General features: G+C 40.8%; 1 protein-coding gene across 7 annotated transcripts in view; it reads right to left on the bottom strand.

Moving 5' to 3' along the window:
- The window catches only part of CORO6 (coronin 6), a 162,650-nt gene that overhangs the window by 112,548 nt on the left and 31,465 nt on the right, over positions 1 to 18,637 (bottom strand). For 5 of the 7 annotated variants that reach the window (XM_056559001.1, XM_056558999.1, XM_056559006.1 and 2 more), the window contains exon 4: positions 15,955 to 16,224. The gene's annotated coding sequence lies outside the window, so the exon portion shown is untranslated. Of the gene's footprint in view, positions 1 to 3,922; positions 3,966 to 15,243; positions 15,342 to 15,954; positions 16,225 to 18,637 lie in introns of those variants that run through there. The other 2 variants (XM_056559002.1, XM_056559003.1) reach the window with 2 other exon arrangements.

Genomic DNA, 18,637 nt, shown 5'->3' with positions numbered 1-18,637 from the left:
GTATAAGTCAGGTGTGAATAGGGCCTCAATCACTCCTGCTCAAGCACGCCTAATTGAGGTAAGCACCCCTAATTTGATGGAACAAATTTTTTCACATTCTGCACCAAAAATAAAGGTTTGCCAATGAAGGTATGCATAATAGAAAATCACATTAAAAACTATATATATATATATATATATATATATATATATATATATATATATATACGGGATGAGTATTTAACTCAGGGAGAGTTCACCACTCCTGGTGTGACAGAGCTTTCAAGGGCCACTAAGCACTCCGCAGGCATAGCTTTTTATATTCCGTAACTGGAGCTAAGCTGATACCAGGGAACATTGCCTGAAAAGGTGATGTAATGAGCTGATTTGCAGATTCCCCTATATATATATATATATATATATGTATATATAATATAAATATTCAAATCAGCTCATCACACCACCTTCACAGGTAGTGGGGGAGATTTATCAAAGGATTTAGACTGGTTTTTCCTGTCTAAATTTGTTGCACAGAAAGTCGCAGTCTAAATATGTGCGACTTTTCTGCGACTTTTGCTGTGGAGGATTTTTAGAACATGATGCATGCAAGTCTATTTTAGACGGAAATGCATTGGAAAATGCATTGGTGCTGAATTTATCAAGTGCGACTTTTGTGCGACAAGTCGCATCTGCCCAAAATACGCTGAAATGTCAGACCATGTTGGAGCAGGTCTAAATGCAGGTTAAGCTGTAGACCCTGAAGTCTGAGCACAGAATTTATCAAGGGCTGTGAGACCTTTGATAAATTAGGAGCACAATAGGCAGGAGACTACCACATACGCTGGTCTATAAGCATACCCAGAATAGACTAGATTAGTAAATGTCCCCCAGTGTGTCCTGCAAGCAGCTCCGGCTCTAGTTAAGAAGTCTCAGAACTGATTGGGATTTATGCCAAGCCAGAACTCTCTCCGGAAGGAAAGAGGACCCATCTGCAGACAGCTGTTTCGGGGTGTTTGCCCCTCGTTGGTACAGAGCAGGGTTATCTGGCTTGGCTGAGGTGAGAGGCCTGTGGCTATATATATATATATATATATATATATATATATATATATATATATACATTTTTATTTATTTATTTATTTTTTTATTCATGCTAACAAAGTTCCTTTACTACTCATAGAAACAAGAAACACTAAGGCTAGGTTCAGACTATAGAATCTCCGGGCAGAAAATTTCCGCCCGGAGATTCCGAGTGCGGCCAGCGTTGACTGAATCAGTCGGCACTAGGACCCCGCGGACACTGCAGTCTCCAATAGACTGCAATGTGTTCCGCGCGGATTTCCGCCTGAAGAAAGAGCAACGCCTTTCTTCAGGCGGAAATTTCCAAGCAAATTTTCCGTTCACAAATTCTGCTTCACAAATTCCGAAGTGTGACTTTGTGAACGGAAAACCATTCACTACACTATACATTTTAGCAAGCGGAATTTATGCCTGCAATTTCAAAGCAGAATTGCAGGCAGAAATTCCGTAGTCTGAACCTAGCCTAAGGCCTGGTTCACACTATGGAATTTCCAAGCAGAATTGGGCGCAATGGGATTCCACTGCAGAGTGTACATTGCAGAGTCTTCGAGGCTGACATTCCTTATTCAGTCGGTGCTGGCCTTACTCAGAATCTCCAGTCGGAAATTTTTCATCCACAAATTTTGTAGTGTGAACTTCGCCTTACAATAAAAACCATCTTGTGAGACTCATCTTTACTACCTGGCAACTCCTAGATGTTCCAAAAGAATTGCAACAGAAGTCTATGCTTCAAAGTATGAATATGCGAACAAGATACAAACAAGTGCAAATCGGTAACCATGCAACTGGCAACGTAAAGATTATAACAATAGATATCCCCAATAGAGTAAGAGTGATATAAGAATATCACCAATTGCATGTGCTTGGATAGGTAAAGTTGGGGTTGATGATTTCCCAAGCATTCCATCACCTTCCCACTTCCTTAGGCTAAGTTTCCACTTGGTTTTTTTTTTGTGTGAAAAAAACGCAGATAAAAACACCAGTGCAATTTCCTGCATCTAATGTTTTTTCTGGCGTTTTTGCATTTGGAAATAGCATTTTTGGCCCCTCTGGCGTTTTTTTCAAAATTTGTTGGGTACCAAAAAAAAGGATGCAGTAGGGATAGGAAAAAATGTTTTTAACAAAATTTTGTTAATGTTTTTAACAAAATTCTAATAAATTTTTAATAAAGTGTGTGTTTCGCTTTTTTTTCTCTATTTTTTAAATTTTTTTAGGTAGTACTACTACTTCCAGCATGGAATAGACAGATAGACAGATTGCCCCGAGTTTCACTCCTGACACCCGATGCGATTGTCCATAATATTGCAGAGATGCGGAGCGGCTCTATACAGCACTCGAATATCTGTACTATAATCTCTGTGAATAGAACATTGCTCATTTATATTTTCTGCCCAGAGTGGGGATTGGCCGGATGGTGGCAGCCAATCCCCGCTCTCAGCGGTAAATATGAATGAGTGATGTTCTATTCATATCACTGGCCGGAGTATAGTGCAGAGATGCGGAGCGCAGGAGAAAGCCACTCCGCATCTCTGCAATAGATAGGACAATCGTGTCGGGTGTCAGGACTGTAAAACCTAAAAAATGTGGGGAAAAAAGTGAAAAACTCACACACACACACTACATTTTTATTATTGACGGCTACATTTTTAGTTCCCTGCACGCACATATAAATTGATCCCTGTTTAAAAATGAATAAAAATGTAGTTATAAAAAAAGATATATTTCGTTGAATACAATTTTTCAATCACTACTGTATCTTTTTTATGATTTTTTTTTAATGGTACCCAACAAAATTTTATTAAAAAAGGTATCTCCATCACTTTGGATCGCTAAAATAAAAAAAAGAATAAAAAGCACCTGCAAAAACGCCAAAGTTAAAACACACATGGCGTTTTTTTTACTCCCATAGACTTCTATGGGAGAAAAACGCCATGATTTCAGGGGGAAAAAACGCCATAGGCTCAACATGCTGCAACTGCAAAGCCGCCAAGGAGCTGAAAAATGCCAAAAGGATTAAAAAAACGCCAAAGTGAAAAATGCAAAGTGGAAAAAGAATTTAGCGTTTTTTCATTGATTTACAGCTAAAATCTGGCCGCAGTGTTTTTTCAATGAAAAAACGCCATGGGGCCGTTTTGGCATTTTTTTGGGCAAAACGCCAAAAAGAAAACTTGGCCTTAGGATAATGAAATTCACTGTTCACTGGACCATACTGACTGGCTTTCTGCAACTTACATGAACCCTTTTCTAATACAACTGAAGTAAAGAAGTCAGCTTGTTCTGTATGCATTAGGAAGTGCAATATTTTTATGGAAACAGTGAGGCCATTTATAAACAATGCTGGGAAATGGAGCACTGGCGTGAAATCCATGCAAAATAGGACATACTGCATTAATTAACAGATATGGATGACATCTTTATTACATAAAAGGATTATGCACTCAAAAGTGGCAATGGAAAAAATTTATCAAAATTATCGGCGCCATCCGTTGGTACAGACTTCAGGGTAGACTGGTTTGTATACCAAATATTCTTTATTAGCTTTGTAAGACACGTTTCGAGGTAACATACCTCTTTTTTAATTGAAAAAGAGGTATCATACCTCGAAACGCGTCTGACAAAGCTAATAAAGAATATTTGGTATACTAACCAGTCTACCCTGAAGGTTTTGCCAACGGATGGCGCCGATAATCTCGATATATTTTTTTCCACTGCCACGTTTGAGTGTCTACTTGTTGCGTGTGAAGAGGATCCACTCGAAAAATCCGGATGGCTGCACCGTTATTCCAATATACATAAAGACATCTAAGGTTGCTGTGTGCTAAACATAACCGATTAAGGTGAGTGGTTTTCTTATACTACTCACCTGTATCACCAACAATACCAGAAATACTGCCCAATGAGAAGCTCTGTCTTGTGTTTTTTCTGCCTATAGTTAAATAAAAGGATTATACACATTGGATAACTCTAAAATGTTGTGCATATGCTCTCAAAGGCATCTAAGCTATAGGCCACAAACCACATCTCTGCAGTTTCTCTGCCATTCATTCCATGTGTCCCCAACCATTTGGTAACAGATATGCTTCTCTCTGTCTGGATGATACTAGCATGCATGCCTATATGGCGCATAGCATAAGAGCAGGGATGGGTCACTAGTGGTGAAATAGCCACCTCTGGGATCATCATATCTGGACGGAATGGGGTCTCCTGACCCCCATGTGGCTCTCCAAATAGGATTATGTAAGGTGACCATGCATGCATGAGGCTAGCACACTGTAGTTTTAACCCCTTAAGGACCGGGGTTTTTTCCATTTTTGCAATTTCGTTTTTTGCTCCTTGCCTTTAAAAAATCATAACTCTTTCAATTTTGCACCTAAAAAACCATATGATTGCTTATTTTTTGCGCCACCAATTCTACTTTGTAATGACGTCAGTCATTTTGCCCAAAAATCTACGGTGAAATAGAAAAAAAAATCATTGTGCGACAAAATTGAAAAAAACAACGCTGTTTTGTAACTTTTGGGGGCTTCCGTTTCTACATAGTACATTTTTCGGTAAAAATGACACCTTATCTTTATTCTGTAGGTCCATACGATTAAAATGATACCCTACTTATATAGGTTTGATTTTGTCGTACTTCTGGAAAAAATCATAACTACATGCAGGAAAATTAATACATTTAAAATTGTCATCTTCTGACCCCTATAACTTTTTTATTTTTCCATCTATGGGGCGGTATGAGGGCTCATTTTTTGCGCCGTGATCTGAAGTTTTTAACGGTACAATTTTTACATTGATAGGACTTATTGATATAAAAAGTGACCAAAAATGCACTATTTTGGACTTTTTTTGCGCGTACGCCATTGACCGAGCGGTTTAATTAACAATATATTTTTATAATTCGGACATTTACGCACGCGGTGATACCATATATGTTTATTTTTATTTGCACTGTGTTTTTTTTTTTTATGAGAAAAGGGGGGGTGATTCAAACTTTTAATAGGGGAGGGGTTAAATGATATACATTCACTTTTTTTTTTCACTTTTTCTTTGCAGTGTTATAGCTCCCATAGGGACCTATAACACTGCACACACTGATCTTTATCATTCATCACTGGTTTCTCATAGGAAACCAGTGATCGTTGATTCTGCCGCTTGACTGCTCATGCCTGGATCTCAGGCACTGAGCAGTCATTCGGCGATCGGACAGCGAGGAGGCAGGTAGGGGCCCTCCTGCTTTCCTGTAAGCTGTTCGGGATGCCGCGATTTCGCCGCGGCTATCCCGAACAGCCCACTGAGTTAACCGGCAGCTTTTACTTTCGCTTTTAGCTCTGAGCGAAAGGGTTAATAGCGCGCGGCGCCGCGTTTGGCGCTGCACGCTATTAGCGGCGGGTCCTGGCTTCACTATGACGCCGGGCCCGCCGTGATATGATGCAGGGTTACCGTGTAACCCCGCGTTATATCACGGGAGCAGGACCAAGGACGTACCTGTACGTCCTTGGTCCTTAAGGGGTTAAGAGTATAGTGAAAAACTCTGTTGCTTCAGCAACACATACACACTACAATGGATAGAGCTGCATGTATACTTGATCTATTGCTTTCTGGAGTTCTTCTTGGGAAGAAGAGGATCTCCACTCTTTGGAATCCAGGAAGTGGAGCAAACACCGGCCTTATATATGGCAAGTATGAATGCTCTATGGTTGGGAACAAAGACGAGGCAGCAGGATACTCCAGTATATTGGTCATATTTGACCATGGTAGCTCCACAGTTGATACGTTTGTTCTAGGACAATAGCCTCTCCCTAAGCAGCTAAGTCCTATTCAATAGGGGGAGATTTATCAAAACCTGTGCAGAGGAAAAGTTGCCCAGTTGCCCATGACAACCAATCAGATTTCTTCTTTCATTTTTAACAAGGCCTCTGCAAAATGAAAGAAGCGATCTGATTGGTTGCTATAGGCAACTGGTCAACTTTTCCTCTGCCTAATAAATCTCCCCCATTATTCTTAAAAGAAGCAGCCCTAACAGCCTTGATTTCTCCCCTCAATCAAAAAATATAAAAAAAATAATGTCAATGCGAAGATGTTGATTTATCAATAAACTTTATTAAGTATGTGCATGTGCTTCTCAGATGGAATAACGCACCACATTTGGCAACATGGCGAGACATATGTTCCCATGATCCATTAACTAGGTCTAAAGTTACATGTAAAGTGCTTTATACTGTGCTCTGCCATGTCCATGGATCACTTAGTAAATCCAGACCATAATATTATGACATTTGATGACACCTGGAAGTAAGTAACGCGACATTATACTGAACGCCACGCAATCCATCAAGCGCAGGTTGGAGGTTTTAAAGCATGGTTAATGCCACAGTGTTAAACCCACGTCAACTAAAATAAAACATTTCCATTCAGCCTCAGTTCTGAGACTTATTTTACCTTTTTTTTTTTTTTTACATTTTCATAAAATGTACAGTGCTCCCTCAAGTTACAATATTAATTGGTTCCAGGACGACCATTGTATGTTGAAACCATTGTATGTTGAGTCTATAACTCTATGGAAACCTGGTAATTGGTTCTGAAGCCACCAAAATGTCATCCAAAAATAGGAAAAAGTGAGGATTAAAGAAAAATAACTAGATAACTAATATAGATAAAGCAAATCCTTACATATAAAAGAAAGAAAGATCTGCTGGGAGCTGTAAATCACTTTCTGTGTCAGTGCTTCCCAAACCAGGGTGCCTCCAGCTGTTGCAAAACTACAACTCCCAGCTAAGGGGGGCCCTCTTCTCGGCTCCGGGCCCGGCCCCGGACTAGTGACGTTGCCTTGACGACGACGCACAGGGCAACGTCACTAGGGGGGAGGTGAGTAGAAAACCAAAGGGGGGGGGGGGGTCTGGATGATGACAAAGGCCACAAAAGGCCACAGAGGTCTTCAACCTGCAGACCTCCAGATGTTTCAAAACTACAACTCCCAGCATGCCCGGACAGCCGATGACTGTCCGGGCATGCTGGGAGTTGTAGTTTTGCAACAGCTGGAGGCGCCCTGGTTGGGAAACAATGGTCTATGTAGAGGACAGGAGTTTCTTCAGGGTCCTGTGCAGTACACGCAATGTCCTAAAAAAGTAAAATGGAGCTGCCTTTACTTGGTGTCCAAAGGAGCAGCTAACTGTGAAATAGGTTAAGAGTAGTACTCAACATGTAATACCTCCCTGTACTGTAGGGGGCGCTACCAGACAGGAATTCAGTGCATGCACTTCAGTACAGTGACCCCCCCCCCCCCCCCCCCCCGACCTACGATGGCCCCGACATATGATGAAATCGACATACGATGGCCTCTCAGAGGCCATCGCATGTCGATGTCAGCATCGACATACGATGCTTTTTTATGTCGGGGCCATCGCATTAAGTGCTATCCGGCAGCGCCAAATGCTTAAGCTGCTGCCGGATAGCAGCTTAATGTTCCCCGTGTGGTGCGGTAAGTATTACTTACCCCTCCACAATGTTCCGGGGTGCCATCCGGGTCCAGCACTGGTCTTCTGGTGTCTTCTCGGCCTGCTCCGATGACGTCAATACACTGCTGTGCACGTCAGCCAATAGGAATGGCGTACGCAGCCGGCGTAATGACGTCGCTACGCAGGCCCAGTAAGGCCTTGCGAAAGACAGAAGAGGACCGGAGAAGACAGAAGAGGACCGGAGAAGACAGCAGAGGACCGGAGAAGACAGCGGAGAGCCCAGCGGAGGCCGGGGTCACCATCGGGAGCGGCGGGGACACCATCTCGAGCGGCGGGGACAGGTGAGTACAGCTTCCTATACTTTACATTGCATGAATCCCTCAACATACGATGGATTCAACAAACGATGGCTCGTTTGGAACGAATTACCATCGTATGTTGAGGGACCACTGTACTAAAGTGCACGCGCTAATACAGGGGTTTTACCAGTGAATGTCCATTCTGATTGGTCTGTTCTTCCAGCTATTAACATGTTTCACAGATCTGGACTGTCTGTAACATTGTATGTTGAGTCTGGTTTCAAGTTACAATGGTCCAGAAAAGACCATTGTATGTTGAAACTATTGTATGTTGAGGCCATTGTAAGTTGAGGGATAACTGTATATTGATTCATTAGAACCTAGATACAATAATGAAGAAATGACCTTGTCAAATGTAGTATATTTACAGATAGACACTTTTGTTTATTAGATTGACAGATAATACGTTTTTGATGCTCTGTAAAATCTGTGTATATAGACAATAAAACATGTAAGATGCCCTACGCAGTTTAGTCAGCAACTATAGACACATTGGGGGAGATTTATCAAAACCTGTCCAGAGGAAAAGTTGCTGAGTTGCCCATAGCAACCAATCAGATCGCTTCTTTCATTTTTGAAAAGGGCCTCTGAAAAATGAAAGAAGGGATCTGATTGGTTGCTATGGGCAACTCAGCAACTAATCCTCTGGACAGGTTTTGATAAATCTCCCCCATTGTATACACAGGGAGAACAAGAAGCATGGCTACTGCATAAAATGCCAATGTGGGGCAGTACTCTCAATTATGGACATTTATCAACGGGTTTAGTCAGGTTTTCTTTACTATAATTGTCACAAAATTGTCGCAACTGCGACTACGCGATTTTTCGTGCGACATTTTGACTGGAAAGCGAGAAAAGCAAGTTTTCCAAAAATGAACTACGTAGTAATAATTTTAAAATGGACTACGGGTAGTCAGGTATTTATTAACTGCGACAGTCGCAACTGCGCAAAAAAAAGTCGCAACAGGGTTAAAAATTGACTAAATTTACTCCAGCTCAAACATGGAGCAGAAAAAGCTACTACCAAAGTAAAAAAGGAAAAATTGTTTACGTGAAAGAAAATTAACAGGATGAAACCAGTTGATAAATAAGTCGCACATATGCAAAAAAAAGTAAAGAAAAAATTACTAAAAAAAAAGAATACATAAGCAAACATTGATAAATGTCCCTCTATATGATCAATCTGTTTATCCATAAACTATATATGTGGAGGAGTCTCAGATAAATACGGTCATAAAGGTAGCTTGAGAAGCACTATGTGGTATATGGACACCTGCTATATCATGATAAATGCAAGACTCGCCCATAATTGGATGCTTCCACCACCAGCCCCAATGTACGTTTCCTCATCTTCACTTTATCAAGGGTCTCTCATATAGAAATGTTAAATATATAAATATGTATCTAAATACCAGAGTGAATTACGGTAATTATAAACGACTTAGGAATTGTAGTTAACAGTAAGGCTAAGTTTCCACTTGGTTTTTTTTCTGGCAGTTTTTGAAAAACGGCCACTGCAGTTTTTGAGCCAAAGCCAGAAGTGTATTCAAAAGGAATAGGACATATATAGGAAGGACTTAAAGAGGTACTCCGGTGAAAACCTTTTTTCTTTTAAATCAACTGGTGGCAGAAAGTTAAACATATTTGTAAATTATTTCTTTAAAAAAAAATCTTAATCCTTCCTGTACTTATTAGCTGCTGAATACTACAGAGGAAATTCTTTTCTTTTTGGAATGCTCTCTGATGACATCACGAGCACAGTTCTCTCTGCTGACGTTATTATAATAATAATAACACTTTATTTATTGTTGTCCTTAGTGGGATTTGAACCCAAGACCCCAGCACTGCAAGGCAGCAGTGCTAACCACTGAGCCACCATGCTGCCCTTAGCATACATCTGCTATGCATCTGCTATGCATGGTTGCTAAAATGGACAGAGATGTCAGCAGAGAGCAGTGTGGTCGTGATGTCATCAGTGTTCCAAAAAGAAAAGGAATTTCCTCTGTAGCTTTTAGCAGCTAATAAGTACTGGAAGGATTAAGATTTTTTAATAGAAGTAATTTACAAATATGTTTAACTTTCTGCCACCAGTTGATTTAAAAGAAAAAAGGTTTTCACCGGAGTACCCCTTTAAACTACTACATCCTTATGGATCCACTTCTGACTTTGGCTCAAAAACTGCAGTGGCAATTTTTCAAAAACTGCCAGAAAAAAAACCAAATAAAAACTTCACCTAAGGGTATGTTCACACTGAGGAATTGGCGCGGGCAGAATTGCGTGTCAGAATTTTGCGGTGTGAACCCCTAAATCAGTGTGAATGGGTCTTCCACGGACCCGTTTACACTGCGAAATTGATCCACGCAAAGAAAGAACATGTTCATTCTATGCATGGAAGTCCGCGGGCCCTGCATTGCCATCAATGGTGACAGCGCATGGCCGTGTGGTCCTACCTTCTGTGGCGGCCGCCAGATAGCATCTCTGTTTGGGGAATTCTGCGTGCGGAGATTCTGTTCACATTACTCAATGTGAACATACCCTAAATTTAACTGTAGAGACCAGTGTCAGGCAGCCGCTACCAAGGCAAATAGAAACATGGGGGGGCATCAACAAGGGCATGGATGCCCACAATAAGGAAATAATTCTACCGCTGTACAAATCACTAGTCAGACCACACATAGAATACTGTGTACAGTACTGGGCACCAGTGTACAAGAAAGATATAGTGGAGCTGGAGAGGGTTCAAAGGCGGGCAACCAGGGTAATACGGAGAATGGGAGGACTACAGTACCCAGAAAGATTATCAGAATTAGGGTTATTTAGTTTAGAAAAAAGGCATAGGGGCGACTTAATAACTATGTATAAATATATCAGGGAACCGTACAGAGATCTTTCCCATGATCTATTTATACCCAGGACTGTATCTATAACAAGGGGGCATCCTCTACGTTTAGAGGAAAGAAGATGTCTACGCCAGCACAGATGAGGATTCTTTACTGTAAGAGCAGTGAGACTGTGGAATTCTCTGCCAGAGGAGGTGGTTATGGTGAACACAATAAAAGAGTTTAAAGGGGTCTGGATACATTTCTAGAGAGTAATAACATTACAGGCTATGGACGCTAGATTTATAAGGACAGAACATCTATATTTGGAGTCAGTAAGACATTTTTCACCCTGGTATGAGGCAATTGGCACGAGCCTCATAAGGGTTTTTTGCCTTCTTGTGGATCTCAACAGTAGGGTTTTAGGATGAACTTGATGAACTTTGGTCTTTTTTTTAACCTTATAAATATTGTAACTATGATAGAACAGCACATGAAAGAGGATTTATAAAGCAATTCATTTATATATCAAAGGCATTATTACCACACCAAAACTATAAACAGAATATTTATTAGATATGTTATCAATCTCTGACTACTAGGGGTCCAACTGCCTGGACTTCGATCAATTCCAAGTATGGAGGCAGCACTCTTACCTTTTTCCTATAGAATGGAGCTTTAGTCCAGGCACTGTGTAGTGAATCACAACATTATCCTAAGTGTTAGGAGCTCTACAACAATGCCTACATAATAAATCCTAAACAACACCTGCCAGGAGTGGCATATCCCTTTAAATGCGGAATCACCTTAAGTGTTTATTAGTAGAATCATGCATACAGCGTAGTAGCGACGCACAGGAGGTGTTTCGGCCACCTCATGGCCTTCATCAGCTCATCTACCTGTACAATGCAGAAGGCAGGTATATAGGGAGAGGAAGCCATCCCCTTCCTGGTGATTTATTTATTTTATTTATTTATATAGCGCCTACAGATTCCGCAGCGCTTACAATTATGAAAACACCTGTCAAAACCGGAAGGTATCTTCACTTTACAATAACCATGGTGAGGACATAAATAAACCATAACCACAAGGATAAAATAACAAATACAAATATATGTATATAGCACAACCATAGATTGCTCTACTTTAGTAATCTCTCAAAAGGCAGAGATGCACATAACTATATAGTATACGACCTGAACTGAGGCTATATAGAGGTTCATGAGGAACCATTCTGACCATGCTCTATACTAGAAATGGGTAGACCGTGATCTCAACAGTAAATCTAAAAGGAAATATAAAAACCATTTAAAACATGGAAATAAAAGACGGCAATCAAAAACGGAATGTTCACAAGATCTGGTTTAATTCATAGTCTTGGTTCAGACCCCTGGGTTTTATAGTATTAAGGCGATTGATCCAAAATGCTTCCTTTTTAAGCAGTAACTTTTTGATGCTACCTCCCCTGCGTGGTCTTTCTACATGATCTGTAACCTTAAACCTTAGTTGTGAAATGTTATGGCCCATTCTATCAAATGGGAAAAAGTAGGTTTTTGCAGCGGATTGTGGATTTGTGTTGATTTATGCGGTCTCCTACACGCTGTGTAGTTTTGCCAACGTATAGGAGACCACATGGACACTTGAAGGAGTACACCACATTCTTCTAGTGACATGTGTAGAAGGACTTGATCCTGATAGTTTCACCACTCTGGGGGTGTTGAATGGTGTCACCCCTAATTATATAACTGCATTGGGCGCAATGGTGGCATCGATAAGTCCCATTCTTTCTGCTCTATAGGAAGGTCTGACATGTGGCAGTGCGTGTAGAGCCAATGTCTGCCCTGACGAGTTTGTCACATATGTTGGTGCCCTTTTATTACAGATGAGTAGTGGATGTTTAAATTATTCAATTTAGGGAAAGGACTTATTTAAGAGATACCAATACTTCTTAACCACCTTATCTATTTTGTAAGAAAGGCGATGGAAGTTCCTGACGAATGGAACCCTTGGTGTGTCCAAAGGGGTCCTAGTGGAAGGGGTTCTCACTTTTTCCAACACTCTTTCTGGGTACCCCCGTTCCCTAAATTTATTTTCAGGGTCATTCAGTCTTATCTTCCTTACGTTTGGATCACTCACGATTTTCTTGATCCTCTGTCGTTGAGCTCTAGGAAGTGATAGTTTAACAGCTCTGGGGTGAGAGCTGGTAAAGTGCAGCAGACTATTACAGTCAATAGATATTCTGTAGAGGTCTGTCTCTAGACCCTCGCCCTCATTTTTAAGAACTAAGGTGTCTAGTTTCAACACCCCCAGGGTGGTGAAACTATCAGGATCAAGTCCTTCTACACATGTGACTCGAAGAATGTGGTGTACTCCATCAAGTGTCCATGCGGTCTCCTATACGTTGGCAATACTAAACATCTGCTGCAAAAACTTTTTCTACTTTTTCCCATTCCGTACAATTTTGATAGAATGGGCCATAACATTTCACAACTAAGGTTTCAGGTTATAGATCATGTAGAAAGACCACGCAGGGGAGGTAACATCAAAAAGTTACTGCTTATAAAGGAAGCAATTTGGATCAATCGTCTTAATACTATAGAACCCAGGGGTCTGAACCGAGACTACGAATTAAACCAGATCTTGTGAACATGCCGTTTTTTATTGCCGTCTTTGATTTCCATATTTTAACTGCTTTTTATATTTCCTTTTAGATTCACCATTGAGATCACGGTCTACCCATTTCTAGTATAGAGCATGGTCAGAATGGTTCCTCATGAATCTCTATATAGCCTCAGTTCAGGTCGTATACTATATAGTTATGTGCATCTCTGCCTTTTGAGATATTGCTCTACTTTAGTAATCTATGGTTGTGCTATATATATTTATATTTGTTATTTTATCCTTGTGGTTCTGGTTTATTTATGTCCTCACCATGGTTATTGTAAAGTGAAGATACATTCCGGTTTTCACAGGTGTTTTCACCTATCACCCGGGAGGGGATGGCTTCCTCTCCCCATATACCTGCCTTCTGCATTGTACAGGTAGATCAGTTAATAAAGGCCATGAGGTGGCCGAAAAGCGTCCTGTGTGTCGCTACTATGCTGTATGCATGAGTCTACTAATAAACACTTAAGGTGATTCAGCATCTACTTGTGAGTGCTGGGATTTCTTCTATCTACTACATATGTTTTCTGATCCGCATGCACCACGCTACTGAAACGAGTGCCGACTCCTCCTACCTCTACTGCATATCACTTTAAGGCCTTATCACTTTAAGGCCTTATGTTACTTTCTTCTTGGGATTTCTGAAAATAACCAGAGAAAGGACCAGTCAGTATAGATCAATGGTCTCAAACTGTGGCCCTCAAGATGTTGCAAAACTTCAACTCCCAGCATGTCCAGACAGCCAACGGCTGTCTGGGCATGCTGGGAGTTGAAGTTTTGCAACATCAGGAGGGCCACAGTTTGAGACCACTGGTATAGATGGAATTAAAGGGGTATTCCAGAGCATTAATTTTCTACTTCAGGGTGGCATATAAAAACATTAATTTACGTGCCTGTGATCCTTCACTTCACCGTGTTGTTCTGACTGTGTCTGTTTCTGCTGTTTAGCACTTTCTGCAATGATCTTGACACTAAGAAAATACCCACTCAGCCAATACCTGGCACTGACCAGCCTCCACCAGTGATTGGATTGGATCAGAGCAGTAACAGCTTGGCAGTGGGACGTGACACCGTCGGAAAGGCAGTGTCAGGGCATCGGAGGCAGGTGAGTACAGGTTTGTTCTTCCTTTACATGCCTCCCTGAGTGCATCTCAGTATAAAATAAAGCGCAAGAACATCAGTTTAACTGTATCAATACACCATGGATGCCTGCAGTAGAAATACGCCTTTAAAAAGGTAGAGCACTACTGAAGAACTGAACATGCATTACACAGAACATTACAGTATAGATAATGTGCTATGGTTCTGTTCACGTCTTGTCTGAGCCATACCTACGACATAAAATAAAAATGATACAAATATATACTGTAACATCAGATCTCTTAGATAAATAGCTCCCATCTATTTCAATGATATGAGTTACATATATTTACAAGTACTAAATGATGCTCTGACATATCACCTTGGCCTTCATTAGAACAGCACCATCCTGAGCAAATATGATGCCCCTTGTTGTTCCTCTGTACATATTGTCTGAGATCATTTTAAGGTGGGTTCATTACATTTGTACTAGCCAACAAAATATGTTTAAAAAAAACTAGAAAACTACTGATAACACTGATTTGCGAACATTGTAAACCTACAAACTTAGCGCCATGAGCACAACCATGCTAGCACATTGATGTTAAAATATATAACCGCTGACCCCATTAAAGATCCAGAGACCTATGGTCCTTGAAAACATCACATTTGCCATCTTTTGTGTAATTGATGCTTTCCTGAAACACCAAGATCCTTCATGCTAACAGTTTTACTACCCTCCATTTATTGCAGTCTATAATTTTATCTAAGCCGTGCACTCAACCTGATTACAGAACAAATACGTACGCCAAGGATGAATTTCCCACATACAGCCGACCTGCAAAAATCACATCCCAACCCTGTCAGCGTCGTGCATGTCAGGAAATGGAATTACTTATATTTCCAACCAGCTCCCATTGGAGTGCATGTGTCATTGATAGGACAAGATGGCTGCTTCCAAAGTGTGACAGTCACCCTACCTAGGCAGACCTTGTAGTCCTTTAAAGGACAGTCAATAATATGCGATATTCTACAAGTAACATCAAATAATAGTAATAATCTGTTTCTTCACTTATCAGTGCTATCAAAGTGAAGGGCTGGGACACAAAGTTTATACAGTGAAACAAATATGGTGAAATACACGACAAGGAGCTCCAGGTAGATGTGCCTTTAATACAATAAAATTAGATTTTGTAGTGAAGAGTGTTGCAGCAGCTAAAGAAGGAGACTGACTGCTTGCTGCAGAGAAGAGGTCACTTTCCAAATATAGCTATAAGCATTCCCTATTAGGGCCTGTGACGAATGAGAAAGGGAAAACTAAGGAAAAAACTAATGAAATGTATATGGAAAAAGAGTTTAGGAAGACAAGATGAATTGGAGAGGATGATGGTGACACTCCTATAACACATACTCGAGCCCGCTGTCACACATTAGGACATTTCTGCACTGCCCTGATGACAGGGTGGCATGGCATAGCCTGGCATTGCCTACTGGCGAAGTAAATGACATCTATCTTACCTTGATCACACTGAGTAGATGACAGCTAATGATGATGATAAGGCACCTAGTCTATAGCCGATTGTATGTCCTTGTGTGATATCCTGGTGGATGGGAGCTCCTCTTGCCTGTGTGTGGCTCTGGGCACTGCTAAGCATGCACTCCCTCTGTCCAGTGCTGAGCTGCCTGCTCTCTGCTCCCAGTCTTCTTCACTGTGTGTTGCAGGAGGCTTCTGCTGCAGTAACAGCTGCTGCTATCAACATTCAGGCAAAATAACTCAACACCCAACAGCTGAAAGGCAGAATGATGGGGTGAGGAGGGGAAACGTTCAACAAAGGGAGGAGTAGTGCCTCTTCCTCTATGACTGGCTGTATTGTCCCTTCAAATATTTCTTTACAAGCCTAACAAATGCTACCGATAAGATAGCCCTGGCAAAGCGACCAGTCAAGCCACCGCCTCCCTGCATTTACTTGCACTCGTAAAACTTTGCTCATAGATAGTTACAAACATTGTGGCGCAGATATCTCTGTGTCATCATTCATAGAATGGAAAATGGGTCTTTACACAGCATGCAAGGAGAAGTGGAGAAAGCGTTACTTAGGCTGCATTCACATCTTGTTTTTGCAATCCGGTTCCTGTATCCTTTTTCAGTGTAAAAACCGCATGGAACCGTATTGCAAACCGTATGTATAGACATGTCATTGTAAACCGTATGCCAAACGTAGCATCCGGTTGTGAATGTTTTGCATCACTTACAGTTTTATCAGTTTTTTTCCCATACACAAAACAGTAGTCTACTAGGGTTTTATGTCTGGGTGAAAAACCGGATACAATCCGTATACATTTTTTTAAAATGGTGGTCTATGAGAACCGTACTGAATCGTATGTGCATATGGTTCCATTCGGTTTGCACAATACAGTTTTGCAGTTTGCACATGCGCAGTGCACGCCGAAAGTTCTTTCCACAAAAGAACAAGAAGAACTTTATTTAATTAAGGACAAACATCAAGCCGTATCCGTTTTTTTTTTTTTTTTTTAAACATATTAAACCGTATGCAACCGGACATCCTTTTCCAAACTGTATACGGATTAAAACCGTACAGGTATATACGGTTCGGTCCAGTTTTGAGACATACTTTTTTTTTTTTTACAAGAAACCTGATACGGTAACGGTATTGCAAAAACGAGATGTGAATGCAGCCTTACTTGTGTATGTATATATAACTGCTGCACCCCCTGGGTTACCAATCTTCTTTCTGAAGACACATTTTTCATGGACTAATTGGAAAAGCAAAAGTGAATTATAAACATTATAAGTAATTTAATGAATTAAAGTCCCACTGGACAGATCCCTACTGTCTTATATAGTGTCATCATGTACCACGTATGCTATGCTGTGTGATTACCATTACACGGTGGCTAGCTTTTTGTGAACTTGCATTTCCTGTTTGACTTTTCTTTTTTTGACTCAAATCCCACAATTCCATTTTCCTCCCTCCCACACATCAGCCACCCCACCCATTGAAACAAAAGACCTGTGGTTTTCAATCAGGGTGCCTACATTTGTTGCATTACTTGCAGTTGATCTCTCGCGATCGGGCATCTTACCCCCTATGCTTTGGATAGGGGATAAGATGTCTAAGCACCGGAGTACCCCTTTAAGTCTAAAACTCCACTTACTAAAATAAAAAAAAATTTTTTTTTTATAAATACTGATATTATAAACAATAAATGCAAGGTTTTTAAGGAAAATACAGGTCTATAGGTCTATACATAAAAGTGCAGGAGTGCCTGGAACTTTTGCCTGGAATACTTCAAAGTCAATAACTAGCACTAATTTTAGGATACATCCCTCTATTGTAGGCCACGTGTTTATATTCATTTTAACCTTTTTACCTTCCATAAAAGGGGTAGTCCACTGGCCAGTGGTCGGAAGTAAATGTTCCGAACGCTGTTTTCGTGCTGCGGGGGTTGGCCACGCCCCTTGAGACATCACAGCCACGCCCCCTCAATGCAAGTCTATGGGAGGGGGCGTGATGCCATCACGTCCCCTCCCATAGACTTGCATTGAGGGGGCGTGGACGTGATGTCATGAGGGGCATGGCCGACCACGAAAACAGTGTTCGGAACATTTACTTCTGAAACGCTGGCCTGTGGACTACCCCTGTAAGTGATAGCATACTGACAAAACTGTGAACCAATACAGAATATTAGAATAATACACTTATGCACATAAGAGTCCAAGCATGCCCCCCTACCACTGCAATCATTCGGACCTTCCTCAGGGTGTTGCTCTTTCTGAAGACAAATTTTGAATGGTCTAATTGAATAAAAAAAAGTAAATTATGAACATTATAGAACATGTATGTCAATAGCCAGGGATACTACAAGTCATGCAACTTGGTGTCAAAGTGAAATCCAACCTCTCTATGGCTCACAGTACTTATGTGACCACATTAAACATGTTTTAGGGACTCTAAAATAATATATACAATAACTCACACAGGCTTCTCTAGCTTCAAAAAAGTAATGGACACAATTATTACTTATTAGCTACTAAAACACATGAGTGGTAAATCTTTTCTTGGTGCACAGGTTAAATAGGAACTCACATTTTAAGAAACTATGAATAAGTCAGTAGTAGAAGTGAATATAAGAAGCTTTGTAGTGAGCAAAAGGTTAGGCAGGTGTGCACAAAATGCTG

This window comes from Hyla sarda, chromosome 2, assembly GCF_029499605.1.
Source record: "Hyla sarda isolate aHylSar1 chromosome 2, aHylSar1.hap1, whole genome shotgun sequence".
In the NCBI taxonomy this organism is placed as follows: Eukaryota; Metazoa; Chordata; class Amphibia; order Anura; family Hylidae; genus Hyla; species Hyla sarda.
Note: the sequence above shows the minus strand (reverse complement) of the source record. Positions and strands in the feature narration are given on the sequence as shown.